Source organism: Gavia stellata, chromosome 3 (genome assembly GCF_030936135.1).
Source record: "Gavia stellata isolate bGavSte3 chromosome 3, bGavSte3.hap2, whole genome shotgun sequence".
Lineage (NCBI taxonomy): Eukaryota > Metazoa > Chordata > Aves > Gaviiformes > Gaviidae > Gavia > Gavia stellata.
In genome coordinates, this window is record NC_082596.1 from 81,963,281 (window position 1) to 81,982,967 (window position 19,687).

Below are 19,687 nucleotides of genomic sequence, written 5' to 3' on the forward strand. Positions count from 1 at the left end.
CATCACATGCTGGGGGAAAAAATGCATTTCAAAAAGTTTGGGTTTGCAAGTAACAAGATTAGCAGGAAAGTGGTGTTGGGGAAAACTTGTTTTCCAAAACACAAAATTCTGGTTTTGGAGAGTTTTTCATAAATATAACCACAAATTTTTCAATTATTCAGTCCATCCCAGCTATCACATTACAATTTTTCCCAGTTTTTTCAGACACTGTATAAATGTGCTTGGCTAAAAGAAGGGAGAGTTTGTGTTTCTTACATGAGGAGCATGAACAGCAGGAACTTCCTGAATACAAGGCGATTGGAAGGGGAAGTCTGAAGGATTGCACTGTATAGTTGGAATACATTTTCATCTTCTTGTGTCCTGTAACAATTTGAATAGAGAAAGTTTGCAGTGTTCTGATGATAAAACTGGAAAATGTAGTTAGGTATCACTGAAACATTTCTTCATTTGACAAGGGGGTGAAATCTTGGAAATGTCAACAGGATTTTTAATTTTTTTTTTTAACAACACTCACAGAATTGATAAATCCAATTTTCTTTGGAGCTAGGGGACTTCACCTTTGAATGCAGAGAATTTTATTAGGAGAGGCAGATTTTACTGCACAATATATGTTATATGAAGAACACTGAGCCTGTCAGACTCCTGAGGGAGAGACAGAGCTGCTGTTGTCTTTGAGAGGTTAATTTTATTAATCAAACCAGTGGACATAACCTGTATTGCTTTTTTTCCTTTAGTGTTTGTTTGGGGAAAACGGGGCAGAACATTGTAAAGTTACTTTAGTTTCTGTTTGACATGTTGCTTTGAAATAAAGAGCATTAATTAATTATATGAATCATGGAGACTGAAGAAGAAAAGGCCATTGCTAGAATGAGCACGATTTGCAGGGTTGAATGCAGCCTCAGAAGTGGCTTCTGTCCCTGCCTCTGTCACAGCCTTCCTGTGGGATGTTATGGCATGCCATCTAAACCCCAACTGATAAGAAGCAGCTGCTAATTGTTTATTCCCACATTACTGGGTGTCAGGCTTTAGGAGCTGGATGTTTGATTTGTAAAGTTTCCCATGCATGTGACTGTGACTGAAGTCAGTGTGAACGGTCTTGAACATGCAAACTATTACATAATGTTAAGTAGTCTGGGGATGAAAAACAAAGAAAAAAAAACAAGTAACTTTAGACTGGGTACTCAAAACCACTGCATACATTTAACTTCGGTCTCTACCTCAACTTTCTATTGCTTGAAAGAGGTTGATAGTGTTCATTTCACAGAGGGATTACAAAAATTAAGCAAAATTAGTGGAGTGCTTTGATTTTATTTTTCCCCCATAGTAAAAAAAATACCTCACACAATCCCACAAAGCAATTATTCATTCTCAAGTGCTGCATTTGATTAAAGATCTTTAAGGCATTGGGGAATATGCTAATCAGAAGAATGGAAAAACAATTAAATTATATTCTCAGAATTGTTCATTGTGGGCATTGATTGAGGTATGAATCCCTAAAAAAAACAAAACAGAAAACACAACCTCCATAACAAAGAGCAAGTGAATGACTTGCATAATTTAAGTCAGTCCATGTACTTGGGTAGACAACACTTAAATGTTATATTTCCTAGATTTCTAGTGCTTGATTCTACAACTTCAGTCTTGTTAATATAGGGGTGTTTTTTTCATTTTTTGACCATAGTTCAGTAAGACTTTCAGAGTTTTTAAATGATTCAACAAATTAGGGTATTGCCCTCTGGAGTTTTTATAGGTCTGAAAATACATGTGATAAGTCAGACTTGCAGTCTGAGCATCAGGTCTGAGTAATTCTGTACAGTTCATGGGCTAAGCCATATGCAGCAAACACGAGTCTGAAATTTGTGCATGTCTGGCATCGCAAGCTGTTGTGAAGGGCTCAGGGAGAGAGAGGTTTTATTCAATTCCAAAGGAAAAAGGGAGGTGATCACCATCAGAAGCAGTGGGGGTAGCTGCTTGGATGTTGAGTGCTTAGCCTATACAAATGGCTTGTTGAAGCGAAGAGTTTTGCACTCCTTTCAGTATCTATGGACCCTACAATTATAATCTTTTCAATAGTGTTTATCAATACCATTTGCCAACTAAACAAGTTGGAAAGCCACGGCATATCAGAGGTGAAGTGAGCTTCAAAGTTTTGAAATGGCAAACCTCTTCTAATTTCCAGCTGGTTCTTAAGTTGTGTAAAACCACATTTCATCACTGAGTACAGAAATGTTGGGTGGTATTTAATGCCTTAAATAATCTGAAATTATTATCCAAAGTAGGGTAACATGAAAGATTATTAAAGCAAAAAGTATGTTCAGTGAAGCCTAGTTCTGACAGCTGATCTTGGTCATTCCTTGTAGGTCCACATATTATCAGTCAACAATGAAAGGTAACATTGTTTTATTCTCATGTTAGAAGACAGCCCCAAAAATGACTCTCATCACTTTCCTACAAGTGTAGGTGTTACTTATCCTATAAGAATGTGTATTACTTTAAATATCTAATCAGTGTCAATGGGTTAAAAAAAAATGCATTTACAGTATCCTCAATTTTTAAAATTTTATAGTAGTTAAGATAAAAAACGTTTTGTTAGGAGTATGGGGAAAGCATTACATAGAAGAAAGGCATTCACTAGGTCATTTAGGGGGAGGGTTGATCGCAGGTTCCAGACCTCTGGCTCGCTCTGCTGGATATCAAATCTATTTTTGTAAGTTATTTGGGTCATTTAATCAATTTGACGTGCAGTTTACAGATGAGTACATTTTAAGAACTCTAAATCCCTTTTATAATGGGGAAAAAAGACAAACAAGTGGGTAGTGAAGAGGTTGAGTAGCAGTTGGTGCACTCTACAAAAAATAAATTACTAGCTTTGTAAGAACATGTTTTTCACAAGTAATACATAAGGCAAGCCTTTTTTTTTTTTTTTTTGGTAATGATTCCCCACATGTTATTGGGCGTGGGGAGAAAGAATGTTCCTGTTGTTTTATTTGGTGCTTCTCTCTTTTTTTTAACAAGGGTTTCTTTTCATTCTGTGGTACATCCTTTTTATATGTGCAGTTCTCTTTCCTTTGTTTGCAGGGCATTTACACAGCCACAGAGCTTTGGGTAAAGGGCAGGGGACAGGATTCAGTATAACAAAATTGAACTTGTAAGCTCAGAAAAATTGGAAGGTATTTAAATTGTTTGTGAATATCTTGCCTGTTTAGATCACAAGTTCACTGTCTTTTCCAACTTGTGAGTAATTCTGAAGTCTGAAGAATTTGTGACAGTCCATCATATCCCTTCTGTAGATGCTACTGTTTGGAGAGCTACAAAGGCTCCAATAAGCCTTTGATCGCAAGGCTTACATTTACATGTCATCTTTATAAGTTACGGGGGTTTTTTTGGGACCATGTCTAACTGCCAATTCATGTTGCTATCTCTTTGGTTCAAAACTTGGCCGCAGAGATCTTTTTGCTTACCTGGAGGTACAATGTCTGCCTGTTTTATACATTCTTAAAATCCAGATACCTGTATAGGTTTGTTCAGATCTGAAAGGTAGGTGATATCTTAGTAACATGGTGATGTACGACACACCCAGAAAAGAGAGATGTTTTATAGTTGAGGCCACAGAATGGAATAAAACAGTCTTGAATTTGTTACATTAAGTAAGCTTGCTTTTGCACAACTGGAGACCTTCTATTCAGACTATTAATTTTACTCTCTCCCCTTTCCATTTCATCTAAAGGTAAAACATCTCGTGTGTGATCGAGAGCTTTGAAAGTTATGATTGAGAAATGGAGTGTTTCCATGTTGAGTCCAAATACTGTTACGTAGGAAGAGAAAGCTCTGGATAGCAGCAGCAGCAGAATTTGATCAAGTAAAATAATACTTGATTCAATAATTTCAATAATTGAAGAAGGACTCCCTGTTCCTAGTGAAAGAAAAGAAGGATGACTTGGGCAGCAATTGTTTGCTTGCAAGCAGAGGGAGGCTGTAGAAGGGGAGGATTTGCTGTTTTGAGACTGCAAGCAAGTGAAGCATGGGCCATATGTAAGGAAAAAGGATCACCACCCGTGGCTCAGAGCCAAAGTGCTGCCTGTGAGACTATCTGACAGCGTTTGCAGCTGCAGGAAATGAAAGTTACAACCCAGGCCAGCGGGGAAAGTAACTCCTAACAATGAGTAGGTATGGTACTTGCTTTGCCTTGGGGCCATGGGGCAAAAGGACTGTAGTTTCCAGGGCACCATACAGAAGGGGATCTGCTTCTGCTACACAGCTGGATGCAATCACATGCAGAAAGTGATATCGAGGAATATGTTGTAGTTGTACAAGACACTAAATGTTAATCTAAAAATTCTGTTTCTTGATGAATTAATTACCTCCTCATAAAATTTCCAAATAACAGGCTGCCCATCCTGATAACCAGCTAATAAAAAGCCTTCTGAGGAGCTCATGGGAAACAAAGCTGAGCAGTCAGTTGGATTTCACACTCTGCTCGTTTAAATTAACAAAAAATTGTAAAAGCTGTGCTGCAGTGTTAGTTCAGCTTATTTATCAGGCAGACTTGAGCTTGAACAGAGGTGCAGCCATTTTAATAGCTAAAGTTCAACTTCACAATTATCAGTTGTTTTGAAAGCCTAATAAATCATAAGTTTCCATGTAATCACAAATATTTTGCCAAAAAGCATTACTAGTCTAATAGCGGCAAAGATAGTTTGAATTTAGGCTTTGTGTGTGTGGTTTTTCAAACATGTTCTTATGCTTTAGTCCAGGTAAATAAAATAGCTGCAGTATAAAGTAAAACAAGAATTCTCTATCCTTACTTTCCCACCTTGTGGTTTTAGTTGAGTTTGCAGTTAAAAACGTGGTTTGAGCATAAGTAAACGTAAATAAAATTTCAGCAATTGACTGTGGTCCATTAGATCATAATCTTTGCATTGAGCTTTATAGCCAAACTATATCAGATGGTCAGAGTTAATGGCCAAATTCTAATTCAGCCTTGAATAAACAGTAAAGTCTGTATGAATTGCTTCCTTGGTGTTGTGCAGTCCTAAACTAGATAAGGAGATTCAATGAATCTCACCATTTGAATTTCTAGAGGATTTCTCTCTAAATCAAGTTTATATGTGCTCTGAAACATCGTAGGATTGATTTCTGCATAAACCTGCCTTTAACTCCTGCACTATTCTTTTATCATAGCCCAGCCCAGGAAGACCTGTCATATATATGTATTTCCCATGCTGACTCTATTTGTGGGCATAAGTATGTGGTTAATTTGTCTCTGGAATTTTTGTACATAGGTAATAAAAGCTTTTTACCCTGCTTGGGAGCCCAGTATTACAGCTGAGAAAGAGAAGAAATCTTATAATACTGGCTTGAATGTATTTTTGGTCCCAGACAGCTGCCAAATATATTTCTCTTATATATCATAGTTGGAAAGGAAATAGGTGCCTAAAAAGTATCTGCTTCAGAACAGATGTATTTGCACAGCTGATCTTTGGGAGGTAGAAGGTGGATATAAACCAGCAATTCGGATGGCTTTAGATCTCCCAAGAGAGTTATTTTGCTTGCAATTAGCCTTTCTCTGACAGCAGTTTCTTTTTCTAACCAAGGTTTTGAGGCAGAACAGAGTACAAACTAAAATCATACCCTGCAAATGTTGTTCGTATGTTGCAATTGAAGAGGGAACATCCTGGAGTGGTGTTTATTTTCCTTAATTGTCCCTCTTCAGGTGCAACAAACTGTTGAAAAAGTTGCTTCAGTGTTGAGAATTACTTCTTGAGGGTGTCTTTGTTACCCATATTCTGCTTTGAATTAAGTAAATCTTCAGAGCTGGTGCTCCAAAGAGCACCTGAGAGCAACCCAAAGAGTTTCTCTTCCATTTGAATCAGTAAGTAGCTTGGCACGGTGGTGAGGGGCAGGGACAGTGGGGCTAGGGACAACTATTTGGACAGGAGAGTGCTCCTAGAGACATGGAGTTGTCACAGCTGTGTGGTAACTGCCTTCTTCATGACAGACAACAAGGATCTATTGGTGTATATTTTTCTGCAGCTGGGGTGGCTGTTGGTTTCCAAGGACCATCTGGGTAATTTTACCTGATGTGTTTTCCTTCTGTCACAGAACTGTATAAGTTTTCTGACACTTTTGGTCTGTGGCTCATATTCTTAAACTTGGTATTGGGAGGAGTATTTATGTGTTTTGTGTTTAGCGGAGAGCAGAAAACTGTTGAGGAGAAACCTAGAGACAATGTTCTTGTGCACCTTTCAGGACATCATCACATTGCATGACATCACATCATTTGTCGTCAACTGCCTGCAGATGAAAGTAGCAGGATTTAGCGTTCTACTGACTTCCTCCAATTCTGGTTTTGTGAGGAGGCTGATGAAAGTCCATGTCCCATTGACTTAATTTCACTTTTCCTGCAATCAAATAGTAAAATATTAGTCTCTGTTATACATGCTAAACGAGAAATGTTGCATCACTTTTAACGCAACTCTATCAGAAGCTTTTTAACACATGCCCTTGACGGCTCTTAAGTTGTTGGCATTGGTTTCAAATCACCACTTCATTATGCAATGTTTTGCTACTATTTTGAGTGCATATTCACTGATATGGTATAGTTCCATAGTATATATGGTATAGTTCCAGTTTGGGACATGCTTGTATTTTCTCCTAGCTTTGAGTTGAGTACAAATAGCAAGACATTTTTCTCTGTCTGGGACAACTATTGAACTTAAATTCATCATTCTCTAACATAGAAGTTAAGCAAATAAGTGATGGAATTCTTAGACCAAACTGTGTAATAGAGGCTGTTATGGTAAGTGAATAGCGCCATAAAAACATTTAATGATCCCAGGAAAAGTACTCATAACGCTTTTCAGACATTAGCAGTATGCATTTTCTAGGATGGATGTATAATGGTTGACACATATAGCAATAGAAGACATTTATATAACTGACATGAAGGCATAATAGTAAAGGCTATCTTAGGTAAGCTTGTTATCAAGTTGTCCTTGATGATCAGAATCCTGTAGTCATTTTCCCTGTGGTCATAAACCAGCTGTATCCGATCTACTATATGTTAACCATTTATGATGCAACAGAAGTAGTCCCTGTTGCAAGAAGCAGTTAAAAGTGTGTCAGGTTTTCAAGAGCAGACTGGACAAAGTCCCAAGTAATCTGGTCTGATCTCATAACTGACCCGTCCTTTTGAGCAGAAGGTTGGACTGTATGGATTTTTGAGGCCCCTTTCAGCTTGACTTGTTCTGTGATCCTGCGCTATAAGTTAGAATTGCCAGCGTGGACGTGTTATGTCTGGAGTCTTGGACTCACCTTAGTGTCTGTGGTGATATCGGAAATGCTTAAGATTTTGCCCCAAAATATATTCATTCTGTGTAAGCAATGGAAAGGAATCATGAAAAGTATTTCTGCTCATGAAAAGCACTAGTTATTCTTGTTGCACCGTGCTGGGTGTGATCAAATCCTTATTAAGCATACGTTCATTTGTTAATGTAAGCTTTAAAGTATTAGCGATATGGAGAGTCCTTAAACACAGAGTCTAGGGAAATCTCGTTGCATGTAAGAACCTGCAAATATGCTTGAAGGAAGGAAAGCTGCTTGGGAAGCCACCTGCAAAGAGGAACTACTAAAGCTGAATCTGTTGCTTCTACAGAAAAGCTGAAGGGATGTGGAAGTAAATGGGGTTTGCTGTTGCTCTTCCCGTTATTAATAAGAGGAGAGGACACTTAGGAATATTAAATGTAGGGAATTTGTAGTGGTGAAAAAGATCCTGAAAGAGAATGAGAAAGAAAGCAGGACTCAGTAGCAAAAAAAAGTATATCAAGTGAAAGTTTTTGTTAAAAAAAACCACAAAAACCAAAAAGACTGAAGAGTGCTTGAGTGAGTGGATTGCTTCAGGCAATATTGAGCAGAAAACCTATTTGGTGAAAACCACCAAATCATTAACCGCATATCTTAAAATTTTTATGTCAGTAGCTAATCTTTTTAAAGAGTTTATCATGGCCAGACTTGGTTGTTGGTCCGTCCGAGTGTGTTTTGTGCTAACTTTTCTCATTGTCTCAGGGTTAACAAAACACATGCACTCTAATTGTTAGTTGATTTAGTAGAACAGGCTTAGGTGTGTTCATCCTTTCATTCTAAAGATGTGGCAGGACTAAATGCAGTCATAACAGAATCAGTTTGGAAACCACTAACTCGGGATTCTGGTTATAGGCCCAGAGTAACATCTAAAGAAAAGGTGATAACAGCAGATCATACCCTGGACACACGTGATGTGTTCTCTTTGTATCCTGGTTGCTTGCTTGAGTGAAAGCCCAGGCTATGGGGTCCAGTGCTCACTCACATCATCTTCATAAAACTATGCTGAGATGACAATCCTCAGAACTGGAGTAAATTAGTAGTAGTATTATTTTGTGATCTCCTTGTTTGCGGAATAATGAAGCCTTATTCTATTATTGAAGTTGTAGGGGTAATGACAAGCATTTACATTTCTGTAGTGATTTTCATTTAAGTATTTTATTTATTTTGACAGTCTCATCTTTCACGTAGAAGCATTTTATTACTTTTATAAAGCAAAATACCATTCTAAATTGCAGAAGGAGATAGCACTGTTTTGTCAGATTGTGAAGTTTTGAAAGACAGTATTACCTTTTCCAAAAGTTTAAGTTCTTAAGAATACTAACATCATATTTTTGTCAGCAAGAAGCACGCGTATTAGGACAGAGAGTCTGTTTACGTCTTTGCCTGTGCTTCAGGAAATTAACGTTATTACCAATCTAAAACTTCTACCATGATGGCATGCTTTGTTCAGGAGGAATTAACTGGGAAAAGTGAATGTGCAAAAATTTTGTGTCAATTAAAAAAATTTTCTTGCACCTAAATTTTAATTGCTGTCCTAAAGGAGCATCGTTGTCTTAACTGAGTGTAGTTGCTTTCTGAAATATCTAAAGCACAGAATTAGAGTTACTATTCTGTAACTGTATTTTCACAATTCTGGTAAGTGGTGATGATGTAATCTGTAGAAAGTGTACCCTTTTCCATTTTGTCAACTGTGCGACCATGTTCATTTTTTGGTTCAGAGCTAACTTTCTTTTAAATGGAAGTAAAATGTGTACTGTGTAACCCAGACAGAAAGGTTTTATCTTTTTCAGGACTAAATTATTCTACATCTAAAATTCAGAGCAGATATAAAAAATGTTAATTACAATGCAGAAACACTCACATTTGCGGAATTGTTTGGCAGTACACGTTTTCTAGTGTTTCTGTGTTTTAACATCTGATAGGCAATGTAGAATAATAAAACCCTGTCCTGTGTATTTTTTGCTCCCTTCTTTCTCTTCTGCCTATGGCAAAGCTAGCCTCCAAATATACTTAAATCTATTTAGTAACAAATCTGTGTTTATAATTTATAAAAATGCAGCATGTGAAATCCAGGCTTCGAGAGAGAGAGAGAAAATGCCCGTTTCGGATTTTGCTCTCCTGTTAGTGCAGAGGAACTGTGGCGTTTGCTTCGTTTTGCTAAAGTCTCTTTTACTATAATAAAGAAAGCTGTAGAAGTATGTAAGTTTTTTCTGTTAAATGCTAATGTTTGAAACCCAGACAGGTGCTTTCAGTGCCCATATGCCTTTCCTGCTTCCAGAAGTAGCAGGGTGTTGGGTCATGGCCGGGCTCCATCTGCCATACCTAGCAGTGCTGTGCAACTTAACATGGTCTGTTACGTGGACGTGACTTTTGGTAGGTGGTACTGAGCAGAGACAAAAGGAGGAGAGGTCTTGATGAAAACCCTTTGTAACTAACCAAAATGCATTTGTACAATTTGAACTTAGCAGAAGGGGAATAAGAAGAGTGTTTCGGTCAGTAATACCAACCAGCCAGGTAGCCCACACAGCTTGCAGAAGCAATTCCTCCAGATGCATATGTATGGAACTCCAGCATCAGTATTTCTTACAGGGAGTACGTGTCCAATTTTAAAAGCATTTGTTTTATTTTTAATGACCTAGTTTGGTTACTAGAACTGTACATTTTCCTTTTAAGTGACTTAAAAGAAATTAATTTTAAGTCAAGAATGTAATTCAATATTCTGAACACTTCTAATGAATATATTCTTACCCTTCCCTTTTGTCTTTGACTGCATGCATTTCCAGTTAAGATAATTAGCTAAGACATTTATGTTAAAAAGAATCCCAACTCCTGTATGTGCAGTTACAACTGGTTTGGAAAATTAAACCTTGTTTTGACCAGATTTCTTTTTCACGCCAACAGGCTGGTTCCTTTTTTCTTTGGAGTGGGAAGGGAAGAGAAAGGGTGTTTTAAATATGGTTGAGGAGACTACATCAGAAAATTCAAATGAAGGAAAAAAAGGATGATGAAGGGTAACTTGGATAATAAAATTAATGTCAAAAATGAGTGTTTTCTTCAATATGTCTCATTAGGACATAAAGTATTTCTTGCTTGGAACACTTCTTCTGTTTTCTCCAGTGTAGAGACGAGTCATGGCATATTTCTTCTCCCCTCCCACCCCTCGCTAAGTAGTGAATGTATGTGGAACAACATTCCTTACACTCATCCAAAAGATTTTGTTTGAATTATCTGAAGCTGGTTTGTTGTGGTTTTGCTGACAGTGGCTGGGATCCTTCAAGCTGATTTGGCATGCTGCAGTGGTGACTGTGTTGAGGAGTCAGAATTTTCGCAACACTTTTCCAGATAAACAGAAGACAAGGGACACTGAACGGCTCATCATTTCTTTGAAAGGCCTCTTCATTCTTGGGAGTGGTATACAGGCTCCAATTCCTTGGCTACAGCACAGAATTAAAAACTCAAGAACATAATAGCAAGACAGGAGAGAGTTTACGATGTCATGTGCTTTTTGATATTCTTTCGTACTGTAGGCATGAGCAACAGCTAGGGCATGTTCTGCAAAGCTGGAGACAGGAAGGACTTGTTTAGATCCTGGCCTTGGTGACTGAATAGTTGGATAAATGGTTCATTTCCCAATATTTTTAATTAAAGCCTGAGTACTTCAGTGTCTTGATATCAGTTGCTCCTGACAAATGCTGTACCCAAGATGGAGAAGGGAAGGTTATTAACCACCCAGCTGAAAATATCTCTTTACCCTCAATCAGAAAATACTTTTCCCAGGTTTGCCAGCTAATTAGATAACCTGCATGTTTTGTTAGAGGTGGTTGTTGGTTGGTTGGTGGTTTTTTCATTGAAACACCCCAGTATTTTTAAAAGAGTCCTTGGAAATCTCAAATGAAGGATGTTCACACAGTTTCTTGCAAAATACAATTTCTGACTGATTCAATTTAAAGTGTCTCTGTGGCAGCTGGCAGCACGGGTAGTAAAGAACAGGAAACAACGCACTGAATGTAAGTCCAAAGAGCCAGTGTTGTAGTGATTCCGCTCCTTGCAGACCGGCAGTGTTATCTGTGAGACTGAGGAGCAGCGAGGCTATTTTTTGGGAACAGAATGATCTTTGTGTGTGGAGCTGAAGAAACCAGATCCTAGTGGCGCAGCTGTGCTCCAAGCAGTTAAACTGTGGACACATTGTACACAGAGGAAAAGGCAAAGTTAGGGTCCTTTCAGAATTTTAGTCAGAGTGTGGGAGCTCACCTTTGAAGACTCAACCTCAGATTTATTTATTGATGTGTTTTTGCTGTTCCACAATTTCTTGGTTGTGTTAGAGTATTCTGGTATGAGGCAGAGTGTCTAACTTGCCAAAGATAGGATTTGTGTGCGAAGTCTGCCTGATGGTTGTTTTCTAATGGGAAATGTGTATTGTAAATAAAATTCCGATTGGTTTGTGCAATGTTAATTTAGTTCAAGAATTTTAATAGTTATGGATTTATATCTAACTTTGGCTCCTAGGTCTGTGTGGTCTTTCGTCCTGCACAGTTTTAGAAAAGTCTGAATCTTTTCTCTCCCACGTGCAGAAACATGAGTCAAAATTGTAAGAACTGCACTTCTAACTGATGAAAGCATTTGTCTCATAGATCACTTCAAAAATGGTTTTAAATGGTAACGTTTAGATGCTAGCAGAACTGAATAAAGAATTCACTCTCCCTATTAATTTCAACTACCTTGTATACGCTTCTCCACTTCTAAAATGAACAAGAATTTTTTAAATAACTTTGTAGTACTGGTTTCAAAGTACATGAATTGCTTTTGTAAATGGAATGTCTGGAATACAAGGGGGAAAATTCCGGAGAAGAACACAGATTTAGTTTTGCTTGAGAACAACAATGAATTTTGAAGCTGGGTTTTTTAATACTGTAATCTTTGAAACTTTTTTTTTCTCACAAAAGGTAGATATTAAGGAAAAGAGGTTGGCTTTTTGGCTTCTTTTTCAGGCTCCTAAGCAACTCAAATAAGTGTTTAAAAATTAAATTTTTGCATTTTATGAGCTTCCCTTTGTTGTGCTGCTTGTTTTCCCCAAGACAGTGCAAAATGTAATGGGGCCTTACAAAGACTAGGTTGGAATGCTGTTAATCCTGTTTTAATATAAGTTAAGTTGTTATTTCTATTACCATGCAGGTATCTTGGAGTATGAGTAATGCAGTCAGTTTAACTCCAGCTGTCATCTTAAACAAAAGAAGGGATGAATGTTTCCATTCTTATGTGCAAGGCTAATAGTACCCACAGGTGAGGTAGCACTTCCACAGGGAGGTTAATACAGTGGCAAACAGTGGTTGCAGATGCTGCACGTAGGAGCTGGTACTTGTGAGAAGATGAAGCTGTAACAAGCTAATTTCTTGTCTGTCAATGGCAGAAACGGATGGTATTCTTACCCAATACCCACAGTCACTCTGCAGCACGTTCATGTTACTTCTGTGCTGTGGTGAGCTGGTAAAATGTTAATATCTTAAAACGGTTTTGGCAGTCTAACATTGTCCATCAGTGAGCCCTGAGATTAGTTGGAGGAAGTTGATCCCGTTCCTTCACTGTAGTAATAAATACGGGCGTGTGATGCTTCATTTATGTATAACATACAAGGTATGTGCTACCTGATCTACTGAGGATGTACAGTGCTCTTCTAATTGTTTTTTTCAGTTTCTTTGTTTACTCACTGGGATGTAGTCTTTCTTACAAAATGCTGTCTTAAAAGTGAGAGGGCTCTTTTGCCTGGAATTTAAAAATCTTCGTGAAATAGCCATTGACAAAATTTTCACCTGGACATTTATTTTGTCACAAATTTAAGTAACTGAGAAATGTCTTAAATTGCTAGGGGTCTGAAGGGCCTTTCATCAGTACTTTGCTTTCAGGAATGAGACTGATAACTGTCTACTTTTTTAAAGGAAAGTATATAAAAATGTATAGCCAAGAAAACTCGTTTCTGCTTTATGCAGGTAAGGTGAAAAAAGAAACAGTTACTTTTTACTTTCAAAAAAAATAAACACCATTTTAAATGCTGTCAAATGAATGGGTCAGTATATGAGCTTTTTTCTTCGCTAATTTGATCAGTTTGTTGTCCCATTGGGCTGGGCTCTATGAATATTTAAGCAGAGGATGAGGGTGCGGGCAGCTCAGTGCTGCTGTGCAACGTGCCATGCAATCCAGCCTCTTCTGTGCTGAGCTTGAGCTCTGTGCCCAGCCTTGATTTCGCCTAAAGGTGTTCTCCACGTAGATGTATTCTTGCCTGTAGAATTAATATTACCTGACTGTTTCATTATTACTTAGGATGAGCTCCTACAAAAAATTGCTGATGCAAGGAGCCGCAGGAAGCGCTGTCTCGCAGACAGGGAGAGCAAATGCAGCATAAGGCTCTGGAATACAGAAAACCTGATGGAACTAAAGAACAAAGAAAGCTTTGTAGCAGAGCCTGAAGTAAACTGTAGAAAGGCATTAATAGGCTGCTTGTTTGGGCTTAAAATTACATATATTGATACAGGTCACTGTCTCAGATGAAAATTGAGAATTGTAATACATCTTTGGGCGTTTAAGTCTAATCGAAGATGATAGTAGTACTAAATAATGGTCCCTGCATGTTAAATTAAGAAATGTTGGTTTTGTGATGTAGAAGTCATCTCCCTTTTGCTTATACTTCAGCAGGAGAAGTTACGGGTCTGAGCTTTCTGTCTTGGACCATAAGAAAGTTGTAGTTATTGTTTCAGTATATGCATTGAGATGTTTTTCAATCAAATTCTTACCTAATACCCACAGTCACTTCACAGAACCCACAGTTCATGTGGAGTCTGCTGTCTCCATTGCAATGTTGCTGTGGAGCAATTGCTTTTTACAGCAATTGTATACGTCAAAGACAGCTGCGTATCCATGATCCTTTCTTCTTAACCATGTAACCTGTGAAATATGCTTTATGTAGTGGTTCACATGGTCATTCTCTCTCCCCCACCACCTTGATTTACTCGTCAGATTTGTCTTCTGAGAAGAGAAAGGGCCAAAGCAAAACCTAAAAATAATGGTGCTTGATTTGAGTAGGAACGGAAGAACTTTTTGCAGTAGCAAGCTGTGAATGATGTGGTTCCCAGAGCATTTAAAATATCTTCCTGCCTATATTATTGGTGTTATAAGGTCAGTCTACATGCAGTTAAAAAGCAAAACAAAACCAACACAAAACCAGTTTTATTATAAATTTTGCTGTGTTTTAGTCAGATTTCTTACATGTGGAAACCACTAATTCAAAGCTATATTGATAGCTTCACTAACTTTATCTAAATGTTAAAGATGTGAGAGTTTAACTACAATAAGAATGGCTGGATATTCTTTAGCATGCTCAATGTGCGTGGGAACTGTTGGGGAGTAGAGGAAAGGGATTGTTTCACTTATTATTTTTCTTACTCAACTAGAAACTAGAATCGTTTTCAGATGTTCTACAATTTCATGAAGAATAAACTAGCCTTAGTGGAAGTCTCACTGTAGGTGGTAAACTATAAAAATCACTTATCCTGAAGAAAGAGGGTTTTTGCTTCTGCTGCTTTTTCCCCACACATGCACTTAGGAATTCAGTGTCATTTGAAAGTCGTCTTGGGTCAGAAGAAAAGTATTAAGGAATCAGAATTAATGGTTTCGGTGCAGGAGGCTATGCAGGAGAAACTAATTCAGAATTTAGGATGGCTTTCCTTAGAAATGTGAAGAAAGCAAAACTTTACTCTTAGGTGGTGGGTGAGGACAGCTCTTCAAAATTTTAAACAGGATAATGTGTGTGTACCCAATTTGTGTTAGGAGTTCACGGTAAGCCTTCTTTGGTTTTGGACCCTGTATGCTCTCAGCTCCACATAAAATTCCTATTTATCCTTGCATTATATGCATTTGTTTGTGCTATTATCATTGGCAATGCCCTCGCTGCTTTATTTTCTTCTTTCCCGCTGCATGCTTGTGTATTTTACAGTACTGTTTGTTCAGTCTCGTTTTAGGACTCTTTTTTCATGACAATATGATGAAAGCATTTCATTTCTGTTTTTACAGAAATTTAATCCTTGCTTTGGCTTCATAGCTGTTTATCTATCTAGTGATTGTAGCTTTTTGTATCTGCTTTTAAAATTAGATGATGAGGTGTTCAGGGGAAGAAACCAAACATCTTTTCTAGGTTGTAAAGTGCCTAGCTAAAGACCCCATATATGAATATTTATGGACAAATGCTTGCGTGGTGTGCTAGGTGAAGAATGCATAGATAAAATAAAATACATGCAGTTTCAGTTTACTGAACAGCATGATGAACTAGAAATTTATCTTTCAGAATATGAGCTTAAGGTGAATAGATCTGAAATGCATTTTGAACCAGGGCAAGATCTTAAATGAATTTATCAAAAGGTATGGATTTTCTAGTGTTTGGATTTTTTTATTTTTCACAAACAAGGCTCAAGAGAAGATGATGGTAAGGGCAGAATCTGTTGTTTGGTACAGGTTTTGTCAAGGAAAATGGAAGTTACATGGTTTAGCTGACCAGAAAATGTCTGTATTTTTTGTATTTATGGCTTTAGCTCAAGCATTAAAAACTAACTGTGCACTGCAAAATAAAGAAGTGTTAAAGGTTGGTTTTGTGCGTGCCAGTTACAGTCTAGTGCCTTGGCTTTATAGTATCTTTTCTGAAGGCTGAGAGGGAAAATAGCTGGTTTGCTGGGTTTTTTTTTAAGATCATCTTGAGCCTCAATTAGGGTAGTTACGGTAGAGTGTAATCTGCTGCATCTGGCTGTTCCCACATGTGAATTTAAAGACTGGAACTGTGCTCAGTGAGTCAGAGGAGAGCATCCCTAGAAGAGAGGAGCTGCTCTGACGGCAAGGCAGGGGGCTAAACCAGACTGACAAGATAACAGCGACTTTCTCAATCTGATGGCATTGCTTGTAATGTTATCTGGGTGAACATCTCCAGGAGAAGCTGTAACACATCCCTGGGTTGCGGGCGAGTAGGTTATTTGTAAGCTGTGGGTATCGGAACAGCTGACTCCTCACCATGCCAAACAGGATTAAACAGATTGACACTCTGGGATCGCTTCACTCAGTAAATCCTACCTGCTGCGGCAACGGGCAGCCGAGTGCCTGTAAATACTGGATCCTGGATTTAGGTACAAATATGTGCAATAGAGATAGTGGGCTGGGAGGAGGAAGGTTGGTTGGTTGGGGAATGTTTTCAAATCATAGGAGTTTAGTAGGATGCTTTCTCTGCTCCTTTTCTCTCTGCCTCTAATCTCCCCTCCCTCTGACCCTAGTCAGAAAATGCAGAGTATAACAGAAAGGACCTGTATAGCAAACAGAGCAGTTACGGAATGAATCTGCTCTGTAAACTACTGGGATGTTGTACAGTAAGCTCTTTCAGAAAAAGCATGTGAAATGCATGTGCTACTTTGTTTTTTTTTTTTCTTAGTTGAAGTGTGGAAATGAGAAATGGTAACTATTGCTCTGTGAAATGTTATTAATGGTAGTAATTTGTTTTAAGAGCTTAGCAGAAATTTTCTTAGAATGTTGCTGCTAAACCAAAAAATCATAGGTTATTTAATATCTCTTGCTTACTTCTGTTAAATTATTGTTGAGAAGTAATGTTTTTGGGAATAGAGCTTGAAAAGAAAGGGTGGCTGGGAAATAAATTGGTATGTGTGAAATTTATTTAGACACCTCGTTGATTCTGAAATGTAATATGGAGGAAAGCCATGCTCTTTCAGTCTCAACTGGAGAAGCACAGAGGTTAGGGTAGGGATGTTCACGTTAAACTGTTGTTGGGTCTTCTCCTCCTCTTCCCTTGTAATTTTAACAGGAAACAATATTTGTCCTTGGCATTTGGGCTGTTGCTGCAGAACAAGTTTGATTCTCATACGTAATGGTCTGAAATGTCTGCAGGACAAAACAGTGCTAACCTTCAGGGTCTGGAGCTGATGCAGCTGTTGGGATGCTTCGTTTGCAGATGCAAGCTGTTTGCAGCTAGGTTCAAGTCTTACATACCGGTTGCTGTATGCTGTGTGCATATACTTAAAATAAGCAGCAAAAGACAAGTTACAATCTTATGTCATTTGTTAGTATCCAATCTGCTGTAATGGATGGCCTGAGAAGAGAGGTAGGATGGTAGAAGTGTTGCAAACATGAAATCAAGGATGTAATGGAAAGTAACCTTATAGGGGACATCTGAAGATAGGGTCGCATGTCAGTGGGATGGTATTAACTCTCAGTAGTTCCTCAAAAGATAACGGAGCATCAGAGTACCAGCCAGAGGCAGTTAATGTTAGCAGGCTATCATCTCTGATCCCAGCAATAGAGCTCTGTTCTCGGAAAGCTGCTCTGTAGCCCCCAGAGCTGCGCAATCACTTCCTAAAACAACAATTATTCCAGTTTTTAGAAGTAAACAAGTACAGAGTATCTTGGAGAGAGGTGGAGATGAAAGGAGTCAATTACAAATAATAATTGATAGGCAGAATGCTTTGCAGTAAAATATTTTACAGCAAGTGCTCACCCAGAGCTGTGACTACTAGTCGGCTGGAGGTCTGTTCATGGCACAGCAAGAGTCTTTTTGCCTCTCTGTTGCGTTGCATTCTCCTGTCTTTGCTGAAAATTCGCTTCATTTCTGAACCTCTTGTTGCTGCAGTGGTTAGTCAGGCTTCCAAAGAATTTTTAGAAAACATTTTATAAAGTGCTGGGTGTGGTCAATCCCGAACAGTGAGATGCTTTCCATTATTACCATAAATTAAGATCATAGACATGTACGAAGTCTTGTTTGGCAAACATACATGATTTCGCCAACATTCTTCATTGTTCTTTTTCTGTTTCTTAAAAACAGATGTCCATGTGTACAGACCATGTTGTAAGGAGGCTCAATAGCCTTTCATAATAGGGGAGCAAAGCTTACTTGCATGCCCCAGTATAACTGTAGCTATGTCATCTTTTGAACTGGAAAGAGTAAAAATTGTGTCTGTAGCGTTTCTGGCCACTGCAAACTTAAAACTGGCAATTTGGGATTTAGGCTGACTATTCAGAATGTACTCTAGTGCATGATTTTATTCATAGAAGACTTGAACTGAGGCTTCAACTTTGCTTAAAGAATTTTTAAGAAATTAAAGTTTGGTTTATTCTTCACTAAAATGTTAGAGTACATGTGTAATTTATAATGATGTACTCCTGTTAAACGATCTGAGTTTTTTCCCCGCTTATTCACGAAGTCTGAAGGAGGAAAAATGCATTTGGATTTAGGGAGAAAGAGAATAATAGGGCTTTGCGTAATGAATTGGCAAGAAACTACTGAAATTAATAAATAAGTATTGTATTTTTGCCTTTATCTGACATCAGTTGGGGAAAGCAGCGGTGATGGTAGGAGGAAACCAATTCTCATGGTATTTCCACCCATTCCTCTAACTTAAAAATGCTCTGCATTTGAGACAAGTGTGGATAAATATCAAAGTTGTTTATGGTTATCTGGCTGGAGAGAGTCTTGAGTAGTTTCAGTCTGGAACTGAATATTGGAAATAATAACATCTTTTTTCAGTTACCTTATGAGCTAGAAGAAACAATAGGATGTATGTGTTTCAGTCCCTAAGTGGATCATGTAAGTCTATATTTCACTTGGGAAATTTGAGAGGCAAATCTTATGGATAAAATCCAGGGAATAAATCTACAAAACCAAAATTTATTCTGAAGTTATTAACCATCTGGCGGCTGGGTTTTGGAGGAGGAAAGTTGGTTGTAGGAGTAGAGAGAATTCTCATTTGGCTTTGAAGAAATACATTTATTATATGTGCAATAGATTGCTTAAAAGAATGTATATGAATCAAACTAGCTTCTTTTTCCTCTTTCATAACATTTTATGGTATATCAAGCCTCAGAAATAATTCATCCATAAAACAGGATGCTTTTACTATAGAGTAATTGTTAGCAAATGGTGTCCAAGAGAGGATAAGAGGTCTCTGAGGACCGGACTCGGAGGATGCAGTGGGAGAGTCCAGTATTACTAATGGGTTGGTGTAATTCTTGGCGTAGATCCACCTCTACGCTTTGAAAGTCTATTCTTTTAAAATACAGATGGAAGCTGTTAAGTATGTGCTGTGTGTGCTTTTCCATCTCCATGAAGAGCATGCAACAAAAATCCTCCTGAAACTGAGCTCATGTATCAGCTATATAGTTACATATGAGAAGGCACTACTTTCCTGACCTCTGTGTCCTTCCCCGCTGTTGTTGCAACATGGCTTTTTCGAATCCTTAGGCTGCAGGACTTGCAAGAGAGTTAGCTGAAGGTGCAGTAAAAACTGAACTA

At 38.1% G+C, this 19,687-nt stretch overlaps 1 protein-coding gene across 1 annotated transcript in view; it reads left to right on the forward strand.

The window, feature by feature from the left end:
- The window catches only part of TRIO (trio Rho guanine nucleotide exchange factor), a 255,702-nt gene that overhangs the window by 185,872 nt on the left and 50,143 nt on the right, over window positions 1-19,687 (forward strand). The gene's annotated exons all lie outside the window — the stretch shown is intronic.